Raw genomic sequence first — 18666 nt, forward strand, 5'->3', positions numbered from 1 at the left:
TTTGCAATTTTTTTAGACTTGCGAAGAATCAGACTCCAGGTCCCTCAGATTACATATAAAGAGAGGACAAGATCTTCAGAATTCACTCTTTTACCTGCTCTGTGAATCCACAGGAAACAGTCAAGACATCCTGAGACTGTATCTGAAGGCATCCCATGGCAACACCTGATCTGCAAATGTCCCTCTTGAAGCTGTGCTGCTGGACAGGAGAAAGGTCTCTTCCTGTGACGTTTATTTTGGAATGTTCATCAGCTAAGGAGGCCTGGTATCTGCTTTCCTTACATACCATGTGTGTTTGTGGGCAGCTTGCCCTCCATTTTACCCTGCTGAAGTATTCTGGGATGTGTTACTGTGATCCTCTTCCATGGAGTGGCTTTTCAGGGAGGAACAGCAGTCATCCTAGAGCTGGGGTTAAGTCTAGCAAAGAGTGCCAAAGCTTGCTGAGTCCTGGTCCTCCTATCTCATGGGCAGCAGTGTCTCCCACAGCAGTAGGTTTCCTGGGATAATTAATTGATAATTGTGAGCTTTTCTGTTCAGCAGCCCCCACTGTATTTTCCTCACACTACAGTTGCATTGAACTTAGTGGGAGATTGTTCAAATAAATAAGAAGTATCTCAGATTTTAACCCAGTAAGTTCCTGTCTTAGAGCAGTGATGTCACGACAAAGAGATGATTTTGTTCTGATGCTGTATTTAGTAGAGGTTTGGAACTTTTACATCTCAAACCCATGCATTTCGTGGGGAAAGGAAAAGTCCTCTTCTACACGTCTCACAACACCTCTGGGCGAGGAAGGGCCATTTTGCGTCAGAAGCTGAAACAGGCAAAATCCAGCAAAGGAGGCAGGGACAGGCATTCCTCTGCCTTGGCAAAACCAGAAAAGGAGATGGGGGCGAACCCTCAGAGAAGGACTCAGACAAGTACAGAAGGATTAGTCTGTGATATACTGTACAAGGTAACCAGAGCTGAGCCTGGCAACAGGCAGCCCTGCGAAGCACGGCTCCAGTGCTCTGTGTGCAAGGGGCTGTTGTCCATCAGCTCCAGCATGACCCTGTGCAGGCTGTTATCACAGCTGTTGGAAACTGTTATGTCAGTGTACCCTTTCAGTCTCTTCAGGAATAGAAGAAGCTGTGCTCTTTTGGATTTTTTTAATGCCCTGCTTAGTCTGGATCACAAGTTAGTGAGACATTGATAATTTTAACCATGTACTATACAGGTCTATTTGTTTGTATTCCTGGGGTGTGCTTTTTGTTTCAAGCAAACACTTCCAGAGGAAGTTTATGTAGAAAGGAGATGAAATAATTTCTCTTTCCTTACACCTTTGTCTTTTTCTGGTAAACGTTGCCATGTTATCACCGCATTTAAAAAAAGACCAAAATACCCAAACTTCTCTGTAAGAAGTTTCCTTTTGGCACTGTCATTTTTTTCCCCAATAATTTTGTAAGGAACAGTGTCAGTTTGGGTTTTACTTTCATTAAAAATGCACAACTATTTGTGTTCTCAACTTTCACAAATACACCGTAGTGCCCGTTTTACAACTGAGTTCCCTGCTTTTCTAGCCTTGCTGCTGTTTGATTTTCAGAGAGAAATGGAGAAGCTAAGTATTTATACAAGGGAAACTGTATTTACACAATCAATAAACAGAAAAAGCAGAGAAACAATTCCACCTCTGCTCTTTTAAGTTTTAGTAATGCTGCATGTAAGCTGTTTCAAAGAGTTGTACCCTTGTCCCCCAGCTTCAGCAGACATACCTTTAACTGCTTGTACTCCTTTTAGACTCTTTTGCATAAAAGAAAAACTCTCATTGTGTCTCAGAAATTCAATATTATATGGAAACCAGATAGGTTGGATTGTGTTTTTTTTAAATAAATGCCTTCTGCCCAACTTTAGGATGGCAAGGAAATTTGATTATCACTTGTTGACAGGTATGCAGGTCATGTCAAGTGTTTCTGACATGTCTATTTTTAGTTAAGCTGCAATTTGTATTTTGATTATGACAGAGTAAAAATACTTGGACAACAGATAGTTTTTGCCTGTGAATGAAAATAGGAGCATGCAAGCTGTGGTCAGACAGGCTTCTATTAGGGAGATGAGGCTTTGATTGGGTCACTGCCCAGAGGTGCTAATTAAAAATAAATAAAGAAACAAAACTCCATATCACCTTCACTCTCTTTGAAACAAAAACATCAGAGCAACACAGGAGAAATAACATTAAATGACTTGTGAAAGGCAACTAGACATTTTCTGCTTGCCCATTTTGGGAAAGTGATGAAGTATCCATCTTCTGCTTAACTGTCTGTTTTATTCCACAAGCCTGCATTTCTGCAGCATTGCAAGATGTTTTAAGAGTAAAATACCCTGTGGGTCCTGGCTCCTTTGGCTCTTATCAGTGAGTAACTCAGTCAGTCAGCAGCTGACACCCAGAAGGAAGCTGGTGTGAGGTCAGGAGCTGGAGTCCTAGCTGGCTTGCCAGCATACTGGAATCAGTCACCCCTTCATTTCTGTTAGACTCAGCAATAACAGGATCACTGCAAAGCCCTCTGCAAGGCCCCAGGTCTGAAACTAGGGGTTGTATCTCTGTGTGGGGTCTGTAATGGTAGGAGTAAAATGAAGAGTCCAGTTAGAGGCCATTTATCTATGCCAGTATTTGGGGACACAGGCTCCTGAGAAGTGGAGTCCCACTTTGGCTAACAAGGACACTAGACTTGAGACTAGTCCTCAATAGAACAAACTTCAAATGTTGCTTTCCAAGCAGTTGTCATGTAATGTCTGGAATCAAGGAGTGTGTTGGTCAGTATTCAGTTCTCTCACTTTGGAAGCAGACTGGTTCTTGGAAGAAAAAAGTTGTCAGAGGATGAAAAGAGGGGAATGCTGAAATTTTGCTGGATTCAGTGTCTGTTTGGTCTTTATCCAGCTCTGAGCTCAAAGGCAACACTTGTGATAATACATTTTCTTCACCATAGAGACAAATGCACCTCCTGAGGGAAAAAACAGTTGCTTTGACATTTCAGGCTGGGAAACCTGTCCTTGACACATGCACAGGCCCTGATACATGGTGTCTTGGCTTCGCATACTTACGGCTGTCTGGGAGGTTGGCACCGTCCCTGCTCAAAGGCAGTGGCATGCCAGCACTGCAGTGGTGAGGTCCCCAGCAGAGATGTTTGCACTGGGAAGGCAGCAGAGCATGGCAAATGCCATCTTTGTCATAGGAGAGGATGTTCTCTGCATTAGCCATGGCACTGTGCACTTGCTCACCCGTGGTAACGTATTTATGTCAGCAAAAGCCCCAGTGAGGCAGGAGAGAAAAGAAACGGAGCTTATGTTATGTTGTGGCTGCCAGCAGTCACAAACTGCACTGTGGCAGGAAGCTGAGTGCAAGAATCAACTGTTTTCAGACTTCTTCTAGGAGCTGCAGTCTTGATTTGCAGAGCTGCCAAAGACCCGCAGTGCTTATGCTTTCAGCTGGAAGGGGGAGTCATTCTGGAAATCTATCCAAGGGATTTAAAATCAAGCCCCTGGCTAGTAACAGCACTGCATGACTAAATATTGGTGTCCAAAGGAGTAGACAGGACAGAAAAAGTGATTGGGCACAGAGGTGACCATGCTGGAACATAAGTCATTAATATGAGAGATAAGGTGAAGCACAAATAAGGGGAATGTTGGTGTTCTACAGTATTACTCCTGTGGTTCTGCAGCCATGGTCACTATTTCATAGCATTGGCTGGCCAAGGCTGTGTAAAAACTCAACCAAAACGAGTGTACTCTTGGCTTCAGTGGTGAGGCTCTGATAATTCTGCAGAGTTCAATACAGCCAGCTTTATTGCCTGTGTGTGCTTCTTCACCGTGATAATTCTCCTTCGGCAGAATAAGTGCTTACTGACTATCTGATTATAAAGCTGAGGTAATGGGCTCATAAAACCAGAGGACACTAGGAGATGATCTCTACATGTGACAGCAAGATGCACAATCACATCCAAACACAAACTATGCCATTAGTATTACATACTTTTAAAGCACCATTATCCCTGCATTGTTCTCTCTCATTAACAATTAGTCATGCAGACCCTTGAGAACTTTAATATGATATCCCTACAAGCTCATCAGGCAAATCTCACACAGTTGCGATGTTCCATACAAGATTTATAAGACGGAACTGGCTGGATGTGAATGTGGGAGTAACGGTCCATAAGCAAATGTGACATAAAAAGAAGTCAGCCAGGAATGCTGCCTACTGAACTCAGAAAGCCTGGCTGTAGTGGGAGTGCTGTCATTTCAAAATGGCTTTCATGTTTTGGGGTGGAAGGGAGTAATTTTGTCATAGGAGAAGAGGCAACTGCATAATGTCCATGGTATTTACACACTGGTCAATGAAAGTCAGCCCCTGCTTTTGAAATTGTGTAGCTGTATGCATTTTCTATTTGAATGCTGTGTTAGGAGAGCCTGTGCTCCTCTATTCCCTCCCCCTTCTTTCCCTTCTTTTCAGCAAAAAGAGACCTCACCAACAAAGAGAAAATAGATTGAAAGCTCCTGCATCCAGGCTCTTTCAAGCAAAGCTTGAGAGAGACTTTGGCACATAATGTCTTTAACATTATGTTCACTGCCCTTAGAAAGCAATAACCCAATACATTCTGCTGGCAGTTAGCAAGTGCAGTGATTTCAACAAATGAGAGAAGAGAGGACAAAGAAAGAATATGCTTAGAGCATCCCTTTCACTACGAACCTAGGGGCCAGCTGGAGTGTTTACAAAGCTCTAAGGCCAGCCAGCAGGGAGTTGCAATAATCTAATTTTAATTATGTGACAAAAGCATGAAGAATCATTTCAAGGGCTAACAGAGGAAAATGGTTGCAGCCTGCCAATATTCCTTAGATGGTAAAAGAAGACAAGTTAACTCACAGAATTTAGTTGTTTCTCAAAAGACTAAATGGGATCTATCACAACTCCCATCCTGCTGTTGTTAGAGAACAAACTGGTTGCCAGAAAAAGGCTTTAGATGTCAAAGAAAGTTCCCAAGAGGCATACAGGAAAAACAGCAATACCTACGCTCCTCTTATTAAACAAAAGATATACTGTACCAGCAAGCAAACCAAGTCCTATAATCACGTGAAACTGGGTCATATGAAATGCTGTGTATACAAATATATGTATACTATATATATGTACACTGGGTATAAATTGCTAACCTTTAATCCTAGTTCTACAGGATCACACCAATAAAACAGGTGTTTTGATGTCCCAGGCAAAGCAGAGAAAGGGAGGGAGAGGAAAAGGGATAGAGAGGGGAAGAGGAGGGGAAGGGCAGGGGCAACAGGCAAGGGGGAAAGGGCAAGGTCCAAGTCTTCCTGCTTTGCACACATGCCAGCTTTTTGGCAGAAAAGGTGTGCTGTCTCCTGACAATAACAGAACAGAGAGTTCACAGCAATGAGCCAGATAATTTTGACTCTACTGCACAGAGGGTCATAGTGACAGTGTGGGGAAACCAGTGACATTTCATACTACCAGAAGATGAATCCATAGGTACTTATTGTAGGATTTTCTTTCTGGATGAAGACTGATTCCAAACACTTAATTCAAGATTATCCTTAATTTTGTTTTTCAGTAATACTATATGTTCCTGTTGCATAGGGATTTTGTGCTTTGATTTTATTACTGCTTGAGACATCTAGTAGTGAACAAAACTTCAGTCTTTTGCAAAGGAGTTGTTGTAAATACTGCATTTTCAAGCAATTCACATTCAATAATTCAACAGTCACTGGGGTTTCATAGGAACTTTCACATAATGGCATAGCTTGTTTCAGGGCTTAGCGATATACTTGAGCTATTCCCCTTGCCACAGCATCACTTTGATGACAATGCTACATAGGATGCCAAAAAATGCAGGTAGCCTGGTTTTGCTCCTACTCCTCATTATCCCATTAAGTGGAATAACATGCTTCTGAATAAGTGCATGGCTTTCAAGTTCAAGAGTGTTTATAAATGGTAAAATCTTTAGTTAAAGTATTCTATCATAATTCAGATCAACTGTCATTTAAGTAGGAGTATACTGCAATAATATGTATATTTTAGGCAAATGAAGAGTATGGTGTGTGTACTCACTGCTTTAGCATAGTTCTGTTTACATCTGGGTCTACAGTTTTGCAGAGAGAGTATGTGGTAGAAAGAGGATTTCTCTCCTTACAGCCAGAGAGAGAAGAGCTAGTGAAAGTGATGTAAAATTTATTGTGCAAGTCTTCAAAATCAGTGTGGTTCTCTCTATAGAATCAATTAGGCCTCTCTGTAGAGCGACTTTTGTAATGAAGGCCTCTACACAAATACAAATGATGACTAATAAGGCATTATACAAATCATTATTAATAAAGTAACAAACAAAACTGTTCTCTGCTATCATCCTATACTTTTTTCTTTAAAAGAAAATCATTACTAAATTGAACCTCAGAGTAATTATTTACAGAAATACTGCCAGCAGATATTGCCATGTGCAAATTACTTTTCCCCATTATGTGACAGTGATGTTCTTTTCTTGATAAATATTGTCATTCATATTTGCATAAAATGAGGTATTTTTCCTGTCAGTTTAACCACTCTTACTTGGGTTTTCCTTCCAACATCAAGTACTTTTGGCTCAGGTTAGTACTGTCATTTTGCATTTCTCTGGAGTTTTTAGGTGTAATTTAGCATTCCTTTGCTTATTTTAGACCTTTCTCAGGCCCAGGTTTTAATGCTGACATCTTATAGACACTGAAAATAAGGGTGCTGTCATGTGTTGACACGTTCTGCCTTCACACCTTGAATCAGGAGGAGCTTCAGGCACAGATAAAAGAGGCAATCTCCTGTTTCCAGTGGTCCATCCTCCTCAGTGACTGCCTGTGGTACCTGGGTTGGAGGAGATGACAATGAGCTCTTTGACCACTCTTTGCTGTCTGGGCATCAATTCTTGTTACCAGTAACTGAAGGGGAACAAGGTGAACAAAGCAATAATTACTGTTTGTGTGGGCTGGGCAGGGCTCTTCCTTGCAGTGAAAGTCACTGATGCCTCTCGAGAGGTGCTTCTGGGGCTATTGAGAAATGTAGCATCATGCTACATTGGGTCTTAAAATGTAAAATAAATTGGTGTTGCAGCTAAACAACAACCATCAGCCTGTCAATGCTTGAATTCAGCTAAATTCCAGGTTTACATGAGTAAAATAAACTTATTTTTCAGTTTTTCTAACCAAGCTGTAAACTGTTCCCAATTCCTTGAAGCATATCCTAGTCATAAAGTCAGATGGATGAATTCTGGGCAAATTATTGGATTCATTTAGGAAGCACATTAGAAAAGGGAAGAGTGGAGGGGAAAATTAGGAGAAGAATTTAGGGTTGCCATCAGCTTTCTCATTATACAAATGTTTGTCTAAAGGTTTATGACTAACTGCTGACATGAATAATTCTTCAAATAGCTCTCATGCAAACATTATATACTCTCCTGTTATTTTCTTAGTAATCTGGTGAGGGATGTCTACAGTTTCTGGAAAACTGAAGTTATTTGCTATGAAATTGGCAGGTTTTGATAAACAGTCCAGAGGGCAGAAAACCAAGGAAGGGTAAAGCCTTAAAACAATTGTTATTTTCAAAACAATCCTCTTTAATTTTTCATTTTAGAAGTGACCCTCTTTCATTTTTACAGTTAAGTTTTCAAATGTAGCATCTTGAAGCTTGATTTAACAACTCCATATGCAACCCACAGGATTTTTTTTCTTTTATTTGGGAGAGCCTGAAGTGAAAAGTCCATTATTCACTCAGTTCCAAAGGGTGTTAGTTTCAGAAGCCAGAACAGGTTACTGAGATGGAAGAGTAGGGCAGAGTGGAGGCAGTGATAAGCTCGGCACTAGCTGTTGGTTGACATTACAAAGATTGTTTTTGTCAAGGGGAGAGGTGAAAATATTCCCTCCCCTTTTCTATTTCTTGTACTTTAAAGAAAGCTGAAGTCCACACTGGCATTCCCAAATGCTTAAAAGCCATTCATTTCAGCATTCCCCTTTCCCTCCAAGTTACCCTAAGAATCATGAGGCTGTTTCCTAACAATATGTTTTTTTCCTTTCCAACAAGATAACTTCTCCAGCTGGGAAAATGCCTGAAACCCAGATCAGATGCCTTGTGAAAATTTCTCCTCCTTCATATACATTTTGAGCTTTCTAATGTTAGGGACACCCTATATTGGGAATCTTCAAACACCAAGGAAAACCAGAGTCTTTGTGGACTCTCAGCTATGAAACAGCTGTGATATTTTTGTAAGGCAGACAAGGCATAATGCACTATCCATAATTAAAAAGAAAGGTCTGGTTTTGATTTTGTTGATTGACATCCTCAGCAAATGATAAGTGGGATACTGTGGACTTACAAATCCTTAGTGAAAATCTTCAAAAAGGTTGCACATTAGTCAAAACTGTTAGACAAAGAAGAATGTACAAACATCTAATATATCTAGGAATGTGGCCACCAGTTATACAGTGTTAATTGCCCTGAATGCAAAGAGTCATGTAATATGGCCTAGTGTTTCAGCCCTACCCAAGGCACACTTGTGCTTTCACAAACTACTGACCTGGCATCAGCTTGTCAGCTCAGATTCCAAGAGGGCTATCTGGTAACTTCATGGATTGAATAAAAGGAGGGAGAGAGTCCAGAAGTTTACGCACTGCTCCATCTAGTGCTTGTTTTCAGTATCCCGGAGGATCGTGAAATAGCTTTTTCTTTTGAAAGCTGATAAGGATATGCATAGGAGCAGCTTAGTTGCTGGAGAGCACTTGTAGTCCACTGACTTCCTAGCTCATGAGTGCTATGCATCAGAAATTTTTCTCTTTTTTCTAATTTTTTTCTTTTCTTTTTGCCTGTCAGCCACCAAGTGCTCACAAAGAATGTTTGACCTGCCTTTGAAAAGTGATGATCTTCCAGGAACTCTTAAGGAAAAAGGAATATGGTAAAGCATGAGACTTATCAATTGCTAGAGCTGGTGATAAAAACACAGTATTTGTGACAAGCAGACTGGGTACAGGTTAATGAGTTTTACATTTAACATGACTGTTTATTAACTAAATTAGCCTGTTTCTACCAGGTAAGTATTAAATCGTGTGATAATTATAAGTATTTTGGTAGTATATTCAAAGACAAGTTTTATTGAGTATAGAGGAAGGAATAGTACACCGGTCAGAAATGTGAGGGAAACATTGTTTCAGACAGGTTGTGCCCACTCTAGTAATTGAAAGTGTCAAGGGAGATTTCTGAGGATAAACAAACTTGTCATGAGTTCAATTGTCAGAACAGCCTCTGGCAGTTGTTACATTGGCCAGCTATCACTGTCCCAACAGCTCCCAGGCACAGTTCAGAGGACACTCTGGATCAAGGACCATTTAATAGGATATATGTTGGCATTCCATGCCACTTGACCTCAGGCATGTTTAATTTCCCACTGTAGAGGAATTCACAGTGTAGCACAGTGTTTTACTGTGGATTGTGATCCCTTGTAGTCCCAGGCTGAGAACTTTGGCTCAGTAATTCCAACTCCAATAGCTCAAGGTTTTAGCTCTAGGCATTCAGAGAGTGTAACAAGAAAGGTAAGGGCTCTCACAACTAAGTGAGAGTACCACTTCAGAAGGAAGTTTTTAGTGCCAGCGGGACTTTCTGCAGCAGGATCTTCGTATTTTGATTTTTAAGTGTGACTATAGTCTAAGCAGCTTTCAGAGATGCCATCACCAATAACCATTACTTTCCATATCACTAGCTGGCTTTAGTATCTTCCATAATAAAAAGAGAATGAAAATAATGGAAGCAGTCATATAATCTACTGTAATAGCAGTCACTACATAGTGCCACAGCACACTAAATGCTGTCATGTGGAGGAGAGAGAATTTTCCCAGTGCTGTCTTTGCAAATATTTTTCTGAATTTGTTTATGTTTATCTTATTCATTTTCTTTCCCCATTTTCCTCTAAAGCAAAACAATTCTTATGCTAAAACTGCCAGGGAGGAAGAACAGATATAGCACCTGCCAGAGATGTTAAAATATTAAAAATAAAAGATGTCCTGTTAAACACAAAACACGAAAGGAACAAGAGAAAACTGAATTTAAGGGGAGTGGAAAAGTGATGATAGTGGGCAAGTTTATTCTGCTATGTACAGATCAGTCAGGTCTCTATTTCAGAACAAATTTCAGAATTAAATCCCAGGCAGAAGGGTTAAGGGGGTAGCTGTGAGTGAGGGCACACAAGGGTCACACACTCGGGTAAGACATTCTAGTTTGTCTCTGTCCTCATCCTCTCTGAGATAGCGTCAGTCAGCTGGAAACACATCTCCAAAGCTGGCTGCTCCATGGTAAAGAGAGACTGTGACCAGAGCTTATGTATGGTAACTTTGCAGGAGAGCTCCGCTAATATCCCTGTCAGAATCTCTTTATCCTGTGCCTTCCTAATCTGCAAGTCAACAGGAGAAGAGAGGGAATTCACTGTGCTAAATTGAGTTCCTGCTGTGTGTGATTGATACTGGCTTTACTTTGTAAAGTAAAGTTGCCTCTTTGTTTTACCAAAACTTTGTGGTTTGTTTTTGCTTTGCTTTGTTTTTCAAAAGGACCAGGGAAATAATTTTGTTACTGCCATTCTGGGAGGGACTTTTCTATCCTAAAGCACCCTGGTATCCAGCCCTCCCTCATCATTAATCCTATGCCCGCTGCTCCCAAACCTTCCCTGCACATTTAGACGTAGGAGTCTTACACCAATTGGGATATTTTCAGTAGTTGCTTCTACAGTTACTGAAGTCTCTTTTCAGTTCTTGCTGACTCTGTGCTGGGAAAACATGATTTCACTTGATATGCTGCCTGAAATAAGTACTTCTGGCTCCTCAAAGGAAACCAGCACTTCTGACAGAAGTTGAAAAGAGGATGAGTTGTTTTTGAAATGTAAAGGTAACATTGAAAAACAAAGGGAGGTTGAAGGCTCCTGGTTCTTTTTTTTTTTTTTTTTTTTCATTTACAATCCTTCTGTACCCTTGGTACCACAGTCTGTAATTAAATGTAAACTTCTGTATATATAGGAAGTAATGACACTATTTCCTGACCCTTTCTGGCATTAAGCTTCTTGAACTCATGCCAAAGCATCGCATTGTGCAGCACAACTGTGCTCCCACCATTCAGTATTTTGGCCTGGTCTGAAGTGCACTGACAGAGACAGGCAGCTAATGCAAAGCTCTAAGGACTAAATTTAGTTTCATCATTCTGGATAATATTAAAAGTGAGAACAGAGTAATTTTAGGAAACAGTGTGGCTTCACAAGAGAGCTCCCAAGCGCTGCTGCAGCATACTGTCTCAGCACTACAGGCTGTTTATAAAACAGAGACTTATGCAACATAAAACCATTTGGATGTTGAGTTCAAATGCCTCAAAATTGGAGACATCTCAGTTCCTGCCAGCTACTCCTGTCTGTCGAATATTAGGGGCTCATTTGAGAATATGGTCTAGATGTGTATTTTGTCTCCCTGAAGATGTAGGGCATAGTGGTCAACTGTGTCTTGCTTTTTGTGAGAAAAACATTTGTCCCAGCTGCTCAGACATTGCTTTGAAATTGGAGCATTTTGGTGGTCCAGCAACAAGGACTGATATTTTAAATGGAACATTCTTGTTCAGTGTATAAAGAACTGCAGTGCAGCAAGGACAGGAAAAAGCCTAGTGACTCCTCTGTATGCTGGAGAGAAGGCAAACTGGGTCATAAGGAACAGTATCAGAGGAACAGAGGAACAGAATGAGGAAGGAAAAGAATGAGAGAAGAAACACAGACTCCTTAAGGGAGGAACTCTGACCATGGCCCACAGGGACCTCCAGAAGCACTCGCACTTGCCCAGGAATAAGCACTATGGACAAACATGAGTGTCAGCCTCAGGCAAAGGAGCCTGGCCCTGCGAGCTCCCACCAGCACAGGATTCTGGCTACTGCCTTTCCTTCAGGCAGATGCAACCCCACAAAAATTCAGAACCGGTCCCTGATCCACTGATAATTTTGAGCATTTCTTCCCCTTCTTTGTTCAGCATCACACAGAACACTTCCCTTCCACAGAGTTGACTCTTGTAGGAAAAATCTCCGAGGAGGATGGCTGGCATTGCTTCCTGTGGCAGAGTTGCCTCTGGAGTAAGAGAAAAAGCAAACTGATAGTACATACATAATTTTACTTCCCTTGAACCTGTCTTTCTGTATTCTTGGAACTCTATTTTTTTCTCCCGTTTTTCTTCCTGGTGACAGCGTGAACGAAGTTATTCACATCTTTCTTTTAGCTGGGTATCTTAGGAAACTGACTTAAAAAGGACGGCGGCATAAATACAGCACGCACGGAATATTCTCCCTTCCTGTTCAGAAGCTCAGGGGAAGGAAGGAAAAAAGAAAAAAAAAAAGGAAAAAAGGCAGGAATAAACACTTGACCTCCCCAGTGGCAGTGCTGGGGCGGGGAGCGGCGCCGGGACAGAGTTCCGCGGGGCAGGGTGACCCCTGCCGGGGGCGCTTTGTGGTGGAATTCCAGGGAAAATCCCAGGGCAGGAGCAGTAAACCGCGCTCAAGCCTGTGTGCTCAGAGGAGCTTGACTACGTTTTACAGCTTCGTGTCTTCATCGTGCAAGCAGGAGGCTCCAAAAGGCCTCCCCACACGCATTACCTGAGGTAAGGGCTCGCTGGCCCTCACAGAGCAGCCGTGGTTTAGAGCAGGGACTGCGGGGTTGTTCCCACGCAGCAGGGGAAGGATTGAATCCTCTGGCCTGCACCAGTGATGTTGATGCACTCAACCATCTGTAGCTCCGACTCTGTTCACCTGGTTGCTCAGCCAGTTCGAGTTCAGCCTCAGAAAGTTGGCTGCCCTCTGGTAAAGATCAAGGGATTAAATTCAGGCAAATTACTGCTATGGAAACAGGTCTATAATGGTTATGGCTGAGGAGAGCAAGCCCTGGCTGGGCTGACCTCCTGAGATGCTTCTTCTCAAGTCACCCTTACCTAGACTTGTGTGTCTCTCTCCATGCATGACTAGCATAGAGAGATCACCACTGACAAGGGAGACCGGTGCTCTCCTCCACAGTTGCTATGGTGTTGTGGCTTTTAGTGCTTTGCTGGTGCCTTTTCAATCTGTCAAGGGACAGGGAGTAGTGCAAATGTGATTGTGACACACGTCCATGGAGCTTAGTCTTGTGAGCTGTTGAACTGTGCCCCGAGGGTTTTGGTAAGAGACCAGCAGTCAAACAGGAGGAAATGTAATACTTGAAGGCATTTTAAAAGCAGGTACCTGGCACCTATTTGTTGTCCTGCTTTTTTTTTTTTTTTTTTTTTTTTTTTTTTTTTTTGTGCAGTTAGCCATGGCAAGGAGCCCTGCAGTTGTCAGCTACATCTCAGTGTAATTTTATACACAGGAATATTCACAATGTACTGTTCCTTTGTACAGCAAGCTGTTTCTTTGCTCAGAAATGTAACTTAGTTCTCCCTGCTTAGCTATTTTCTTAAACATCAAGAGACAAGTCCAACATCCACTGAAAGTAATGGAAAGACATGGATTGTTTTCAGTGGGAGTTAGATCAGTGTTCAATTAAATACACAATTCAATAAGGCAGGCTTTAACTGCTTCTCTTATTAATAACACAAAAATTAGTTTACTCAACAGAGACATTTGGTCTTTATTTTAAAATTATTTCTAAATCCAAAAAATATTTAAACTGTGTGCCCAGCCAAGAGTTTGTATCTTCTGTTGCAGGAAGAGGCTCAGAAGCTTATTGTGTTAAAAAGCATGAAATTGTGGGTTTCAGCAGATCCTCCTAATAAAGGCAATAATTAAACTTGTTGTGAAGATTGTAAAAGGAGAAATCCATGTGTTGGTTTTTTGTTTTTTTTTTTTCTGAATTTGCTTTCCACACAGTGTTCAGCCTGTTCCAAAAAGAATCCTAGAAAGACTCAGAATGTTACTGCCCTGGTCTAATGGGGTCAGGCAGACAACACAACAACCCCCTCACAAAGCATGTACCAGGCTACCTACTTTTAACAGCCACCCTGCCCCAAAAGATGCATGTGGAAAAGTTACCTGCTGTGGGCTTAAGTCCTTGGATGAGCACAGGATGAAGAATTAAGTGTTTCACTTCTGAAACAGATTTGTGCCCTCCCCAAGTAAAGCTGACAAGCTAGACAGCATCACTTCTCAGCCCACCAGTTGAACTACAATATGTCCCAGCTTCATCTCAAATCTTTGATTCTAGGAAGTTTATCTGAGGTAGCCTGCTATTAGTCCTACACTTCTCGTTGCTTTCTCCAAGGTATCTTTGCTGCATAGTTGATTTGAGAGATTAACAATCACATGTGACACACAGATGAGCCAGGCAGAACTACGAGTGGTCCTGCTTCAAAATGGCACCTTTCCTGATGCTGTGCTTTTCTCTCTGTATCATCAGGGGTTTATCGGGCTTTGTGCTGCAGGGAGGTAAAATTCTTACCCAGGAAATAATGGAAGAAATGGCATTGGCTGCAAACGGATGATCATTTGCCCTTCTGAAGCCACGGCAAGGCACTGGAAGACATTAGCACTTGAATAACTTCATTGCCAGCACAGGCAAATTACTCTCAGTGGATCAGTCTGCATGGATGTGTGTATATGCATACAACAGTTTTTATTCCACACCTGGCCAGGCAGCCTTAGCTAAATGTACCTAAGAAACAAAATTCAAGGAGCAGCTTGGGTTAACTGTGTAGTGAGAATGTATTCTCAGGTCTCTTACTTTTCCTATTTGTCAAGGTGTTGGAAATTTTTGAACCAGCTGAGTAAAATTTCTCTATTTGCTAAGGGATTTTCTCACATTTTCTGGTTCTCCATTGTTCTTTCTAGACAACACAGGGTGATTTTCAGATTTTCTTCTTTACTGCTAATATGATTTTTTTTTCAAAACATGCCACCTGGACCAACTGGAGGTGGGGTGAAAGAGTAGGCTCTATCTAATGGGCTGCCTTTCGCAGGTGGGATCCCAGCTGCTTAGGAAACGAGATGATCTCTTGCTCCTCCCCTTAGTGATTTAGTACAAGTCTGTCAAGATAGGAGAAAGCAGGAAAGCTTTTTTTATTTCTAAGAGTGATAGGCGAACTGCCACAAAGCTGTAAAAATCTGGGCTATCCTTTAATCTATTCTGCAGTGCTTGGCCTGTGATTTGAGAGAAGAGTGGTCCTGTGCTGCAGCTGGATTTCCTTGGCTGGGAAAGTGGAAAGGAAGAATGAGTCACCTGTAGCTGAAGGTAAGAAAGTAAAAAGCCAGGCTAGGAGCAGAGGTGAGCATGGTGTGAGATTGGTGAGGGAGGGAGGTGGACAGAGCCAGTGGCCCAAATGGAAGTGGGCATGGACCAGGAGGTGGTGGTAGGGCTGATAGCAGGGAGACTGCAAATGGCGTAATTGCTTTACATGGTTTTTGTAAGAGCTGGCTATAGTAAATGTTTTATGCCCATTTGAGGTAGGGCATAGAGGATTCCAAAGTCAAGAGACTGACCAGAGACACACAACTCTGGAACAGAAAGAGTCATCTCCTTGCAACTCACCTGTGCTCTGTATATCTTAGCCCTTTAGTTGTTTCCTGCATTATAATTTTGGTACTTGTTCTGCTTAATGCTTGTCAAATAGATGTTCTTGAGGCCTGTTGTCACCTTGTTGTCTGATGGTCTTACCTCTCTGCCAGTCTCTCTCCACAGTAAGTTAAAATTTTTAGGGTCCCAGCATCTTTTTCTACTGCCCGAAATCCCTGCTGGTCACAGCTTTTTCCCTGTGTGCTCCTGCTTTTATGTCTTCTTGTGTGCATACAATATGTTTCCAGCCTTTCCCTAAGAAAAAGGAATCTCTTCGTGAAGTCATTAAAGAAGTTGGATAAATTTAATGATATAATAATAGTAAGTTAAATTTGATAGAATCATGCTAATGTGTGTGTGCTTGAATTTAGTGACTGACTCGTTACTAATTTGCCTCTTCCTGGTTCTTCTCACTTGTTTCTTCTCCTTAGTGTGTTGTTACACACAGATTAGATACCTTTTCCCAGGTGAGATAGGCAGGAGCAAGACTCAGCTGTGCCCTGTGATAAAGCATTTACTTATGCCCTCAAAAAAGACATTTGCAGAGAACAGAGGAGTCCTTTATATTTACAAGACAGACCCAGATTGATTCATTGATGCAGCTGTAAGTTACCAAGACTCAGTGACAGTGTCCTCCTCAGTATAATCGTTTGTCCTGTCTACTGCAGTTATTTGCTTCAGCAGCAGCCCTGGCTCAGCATCTAAAGGTGAGGGCTGAGGGTGTCTGTACCTCCCTGACTTTCAAAAGCCAGGCAGTCCTTTTCAGTCTGTTTTTTTTTTTTGTGGTTCAGTGAGCAGTTTCTGGGGAGGGGGAGGGAAATGATCTGATGTGTTGTAGCATTTTGTTCAGTTCCTCTTCCCTAACCTAGAACAAAACAACAAAATGTGCAATGCTCTGTAATGAGGGATGGAAGTAGGTATTTGTCAAAAACATGCAGCAGTTCTTTCTGTCTTTCTACCCCAAATGTGATCAGAAGATTACTCCAGTTATTACCAAATTTAGTGAATTTCTTCTGGTGTCCATGGACTGTGAATCTTTTGCTATAGGAACAAAAAAAGATGCTCCAGAAGTTTCCTCTCTTGTGAATATTTTGAGAGTAATCTTCCAGGCTTTCAGCAAAAAAACCTAGACTTGCAACATCTCCGAGATGAATATAAGACCCACTGTACTGCAGTTAATCATCTGTTCGTAGTAGGTTTTATGTAAACTATCTGCATTAACTTGATTTATGAAAAACTAGATGTTTCAGGTGATAAAGCAAACATTGGAAAAATGCACAGCAGATTAGATGAGTTGTTTCTTTGCTTCAGCAGAAGGCTTCATGTCCTTCACTGTAAAATCACCCACTTTCTGATTTCCAAATTTTTTTCCAGCCTAGCTGGGGGTTTCTTTGGTGTCTTTGCCAGGGCATCTCTCTGTAGAGACATTAAAAGCTTTCAGCAGAGTATATTTTGTTGTTGGGGTGACAGTTTGCTGCTTGCCTTCTGCTTTTTTTTTTTTTTTTTCATGCATGGAGGTGATGGACTCCAATACCAGTGAAAGCCTGGAAGTAATGATGTGCTAATAACCTCAGTGCTCACTCATGAGAGAGTGTTGTCTGCAGTGAGAATTCCCCTTTGCTGGTGAGTGATGTGTCTGTGGAGCTTGCAATGTTGCTGTACACCCAGCAGATGTAGGGATTTGGTAATGGGGTCCTAAGGATTTAGAGAAGTTACTTTATTACTGCTGAAGAGATTTAAGAATGGTTTTGTTAAAGCTTAGTAATCATAACACTGGTCTCTACTGCATATGAATGAGCAGCCCAATCCTACAGCCCTGCTGCTGAGGGCAGCACTTAGTCCTGAAAGATGTGGTGATTATGTGATTAGCCAGGAGGCTGAATTCTGTCATTTTCTATGTGAGGTTTAGCAGTGTTAAACCCACACCGAGGACCTAGGGTTGAGGTAATCACTATCCTGTTACAAGTTTCCTGAGTTATCGGCTCCTCAGCCTTTTATCGCCATAAATAACTCTAGAAGTCAGGCCTCACTGCCAGAAGTGTTAAGTGCTGCAAATAGTATAGAAGATGACTCATGAAGTGAGATGAAGGTAGAGCATGAATCAGTAGGAAGAATACTGATATACAAAGGAGACATTCTGAATGCAGATGACACAAAAAGTCTGAACAAAGCAATGTTCAATCATCATAAAAATGAATCAAAAGTGTTTTTAAAAAAAAAAATAGTAACTCTTCTCTTTAATGAGAAAGACCATTCCAGTGAATGCACAAAGGTGTTGCATACTGACCATGTTATTCCTTACCCAAGGCAAACTACAGACTGCATAGAAAGAGTTGGTTGGAAAATTCTTCCCAGTATGTCCAAACAAAGCAGAGTATTAAGCAAGCAGGTTGCTTTCCAGATTGTTCTGCGTCTATACAAGCTAAGAAAAGAACTTGTCTTTGAGCTAAACAGTTTTGGAACTCAAGAGTCCTCATAGCTTCAATGAACCTACACTGAAAGCTAAGAGCAAAAGAAACACTAAAATAACCTGAGCACATTCCTTGTAAATGATAACTCATGATAAGGAGATAAAATTCCCACAGACCGTTCCATTTGAAATAACAGCTGTTGGTGCTTTTGCTTACCCTCCAAAAGCCTGCACATGTAGGAGTGCCTTTAAAAGGAGACTTGGAAGAAAGGTACTTGATAGATGACATCCTACAGCTGTTAGTGCCCTACAGCATCCTGTTCTGCCTGTAATTCATCTCCTGCCACTTCCTGGGAGAAGGGGTGTCTATTAAGAGTTTAATGTAACTCCTCAGAGGTGAGAATTAAACATTTTCACGTTTGACATCACAATGATACTTCAGGCATTAGAAAAAGGTTCCTTGTTGAGGGGCTAGTCAGGCATTGGACCAGGCTCCCCAGGGAAGTGGTCATGGCACTAGGCTAGTTCAAGAAGCATCTGAATGGCACACCACATTAATGCGGTCCAGTTTTTGGTAGTCCTGCAAAAAGCAAGAATTTTGACTCAATGATTTTTATGGATCTCTTCCAACCTGAGATATCCCATGATAAGCAATCTCTTTGAAGCAATAAAGGGTTAAAG

At 41.6% G+C, this 18666-nt stretch overlaps 1 protein-coding gene across 16 annotated transcripts in view; it reads left to right on the top strand.

Moving 5' to 3' along the window:
* ATXN1 (ataxin 1) overlaps positions 1-18666 on the top strand; it is a 399379-nt gene that overhangs the window by 13584 nt on the left and 367129 nt on the right. For 4 of the 16 annotated variants that reach the window (XM_072924134.1, XM_072924132.1, XM_072924135.1 and 1 more), the window contains exon 1: positions 14536-15254. The exons of 2 other annotated variants lie outside the window; for them this stretch is intronic. The gene's annotated coding sequence lies outside the window, so the exon portion shown is untranslated. Of the gene's footprint in view, positions 1-113; positions 266-14529; positions 15255-17092; positions 17199-18666 lie in introns of those variants that run through there. 10 more of the 16 variants (XM_072924146.1, XM_072924145.1, XM_072924147.1 and 7 more) reach the window with 5 other exon arrangements.

Source organism: Taeniopygia guttata, chromosome 2 (assembly GCF_048771995.1).
Source record: "Taeniopygia guttata chromosome 2, bTaeGut7.mat, whole genome shotgun sequence".
Classification (NCBI taxonomy): Eukaryota; Metazoa; Chordata; class Aves; order Passeriformes; family Estrildidae; genus Taeniopygia; species Taeniopygia guttata.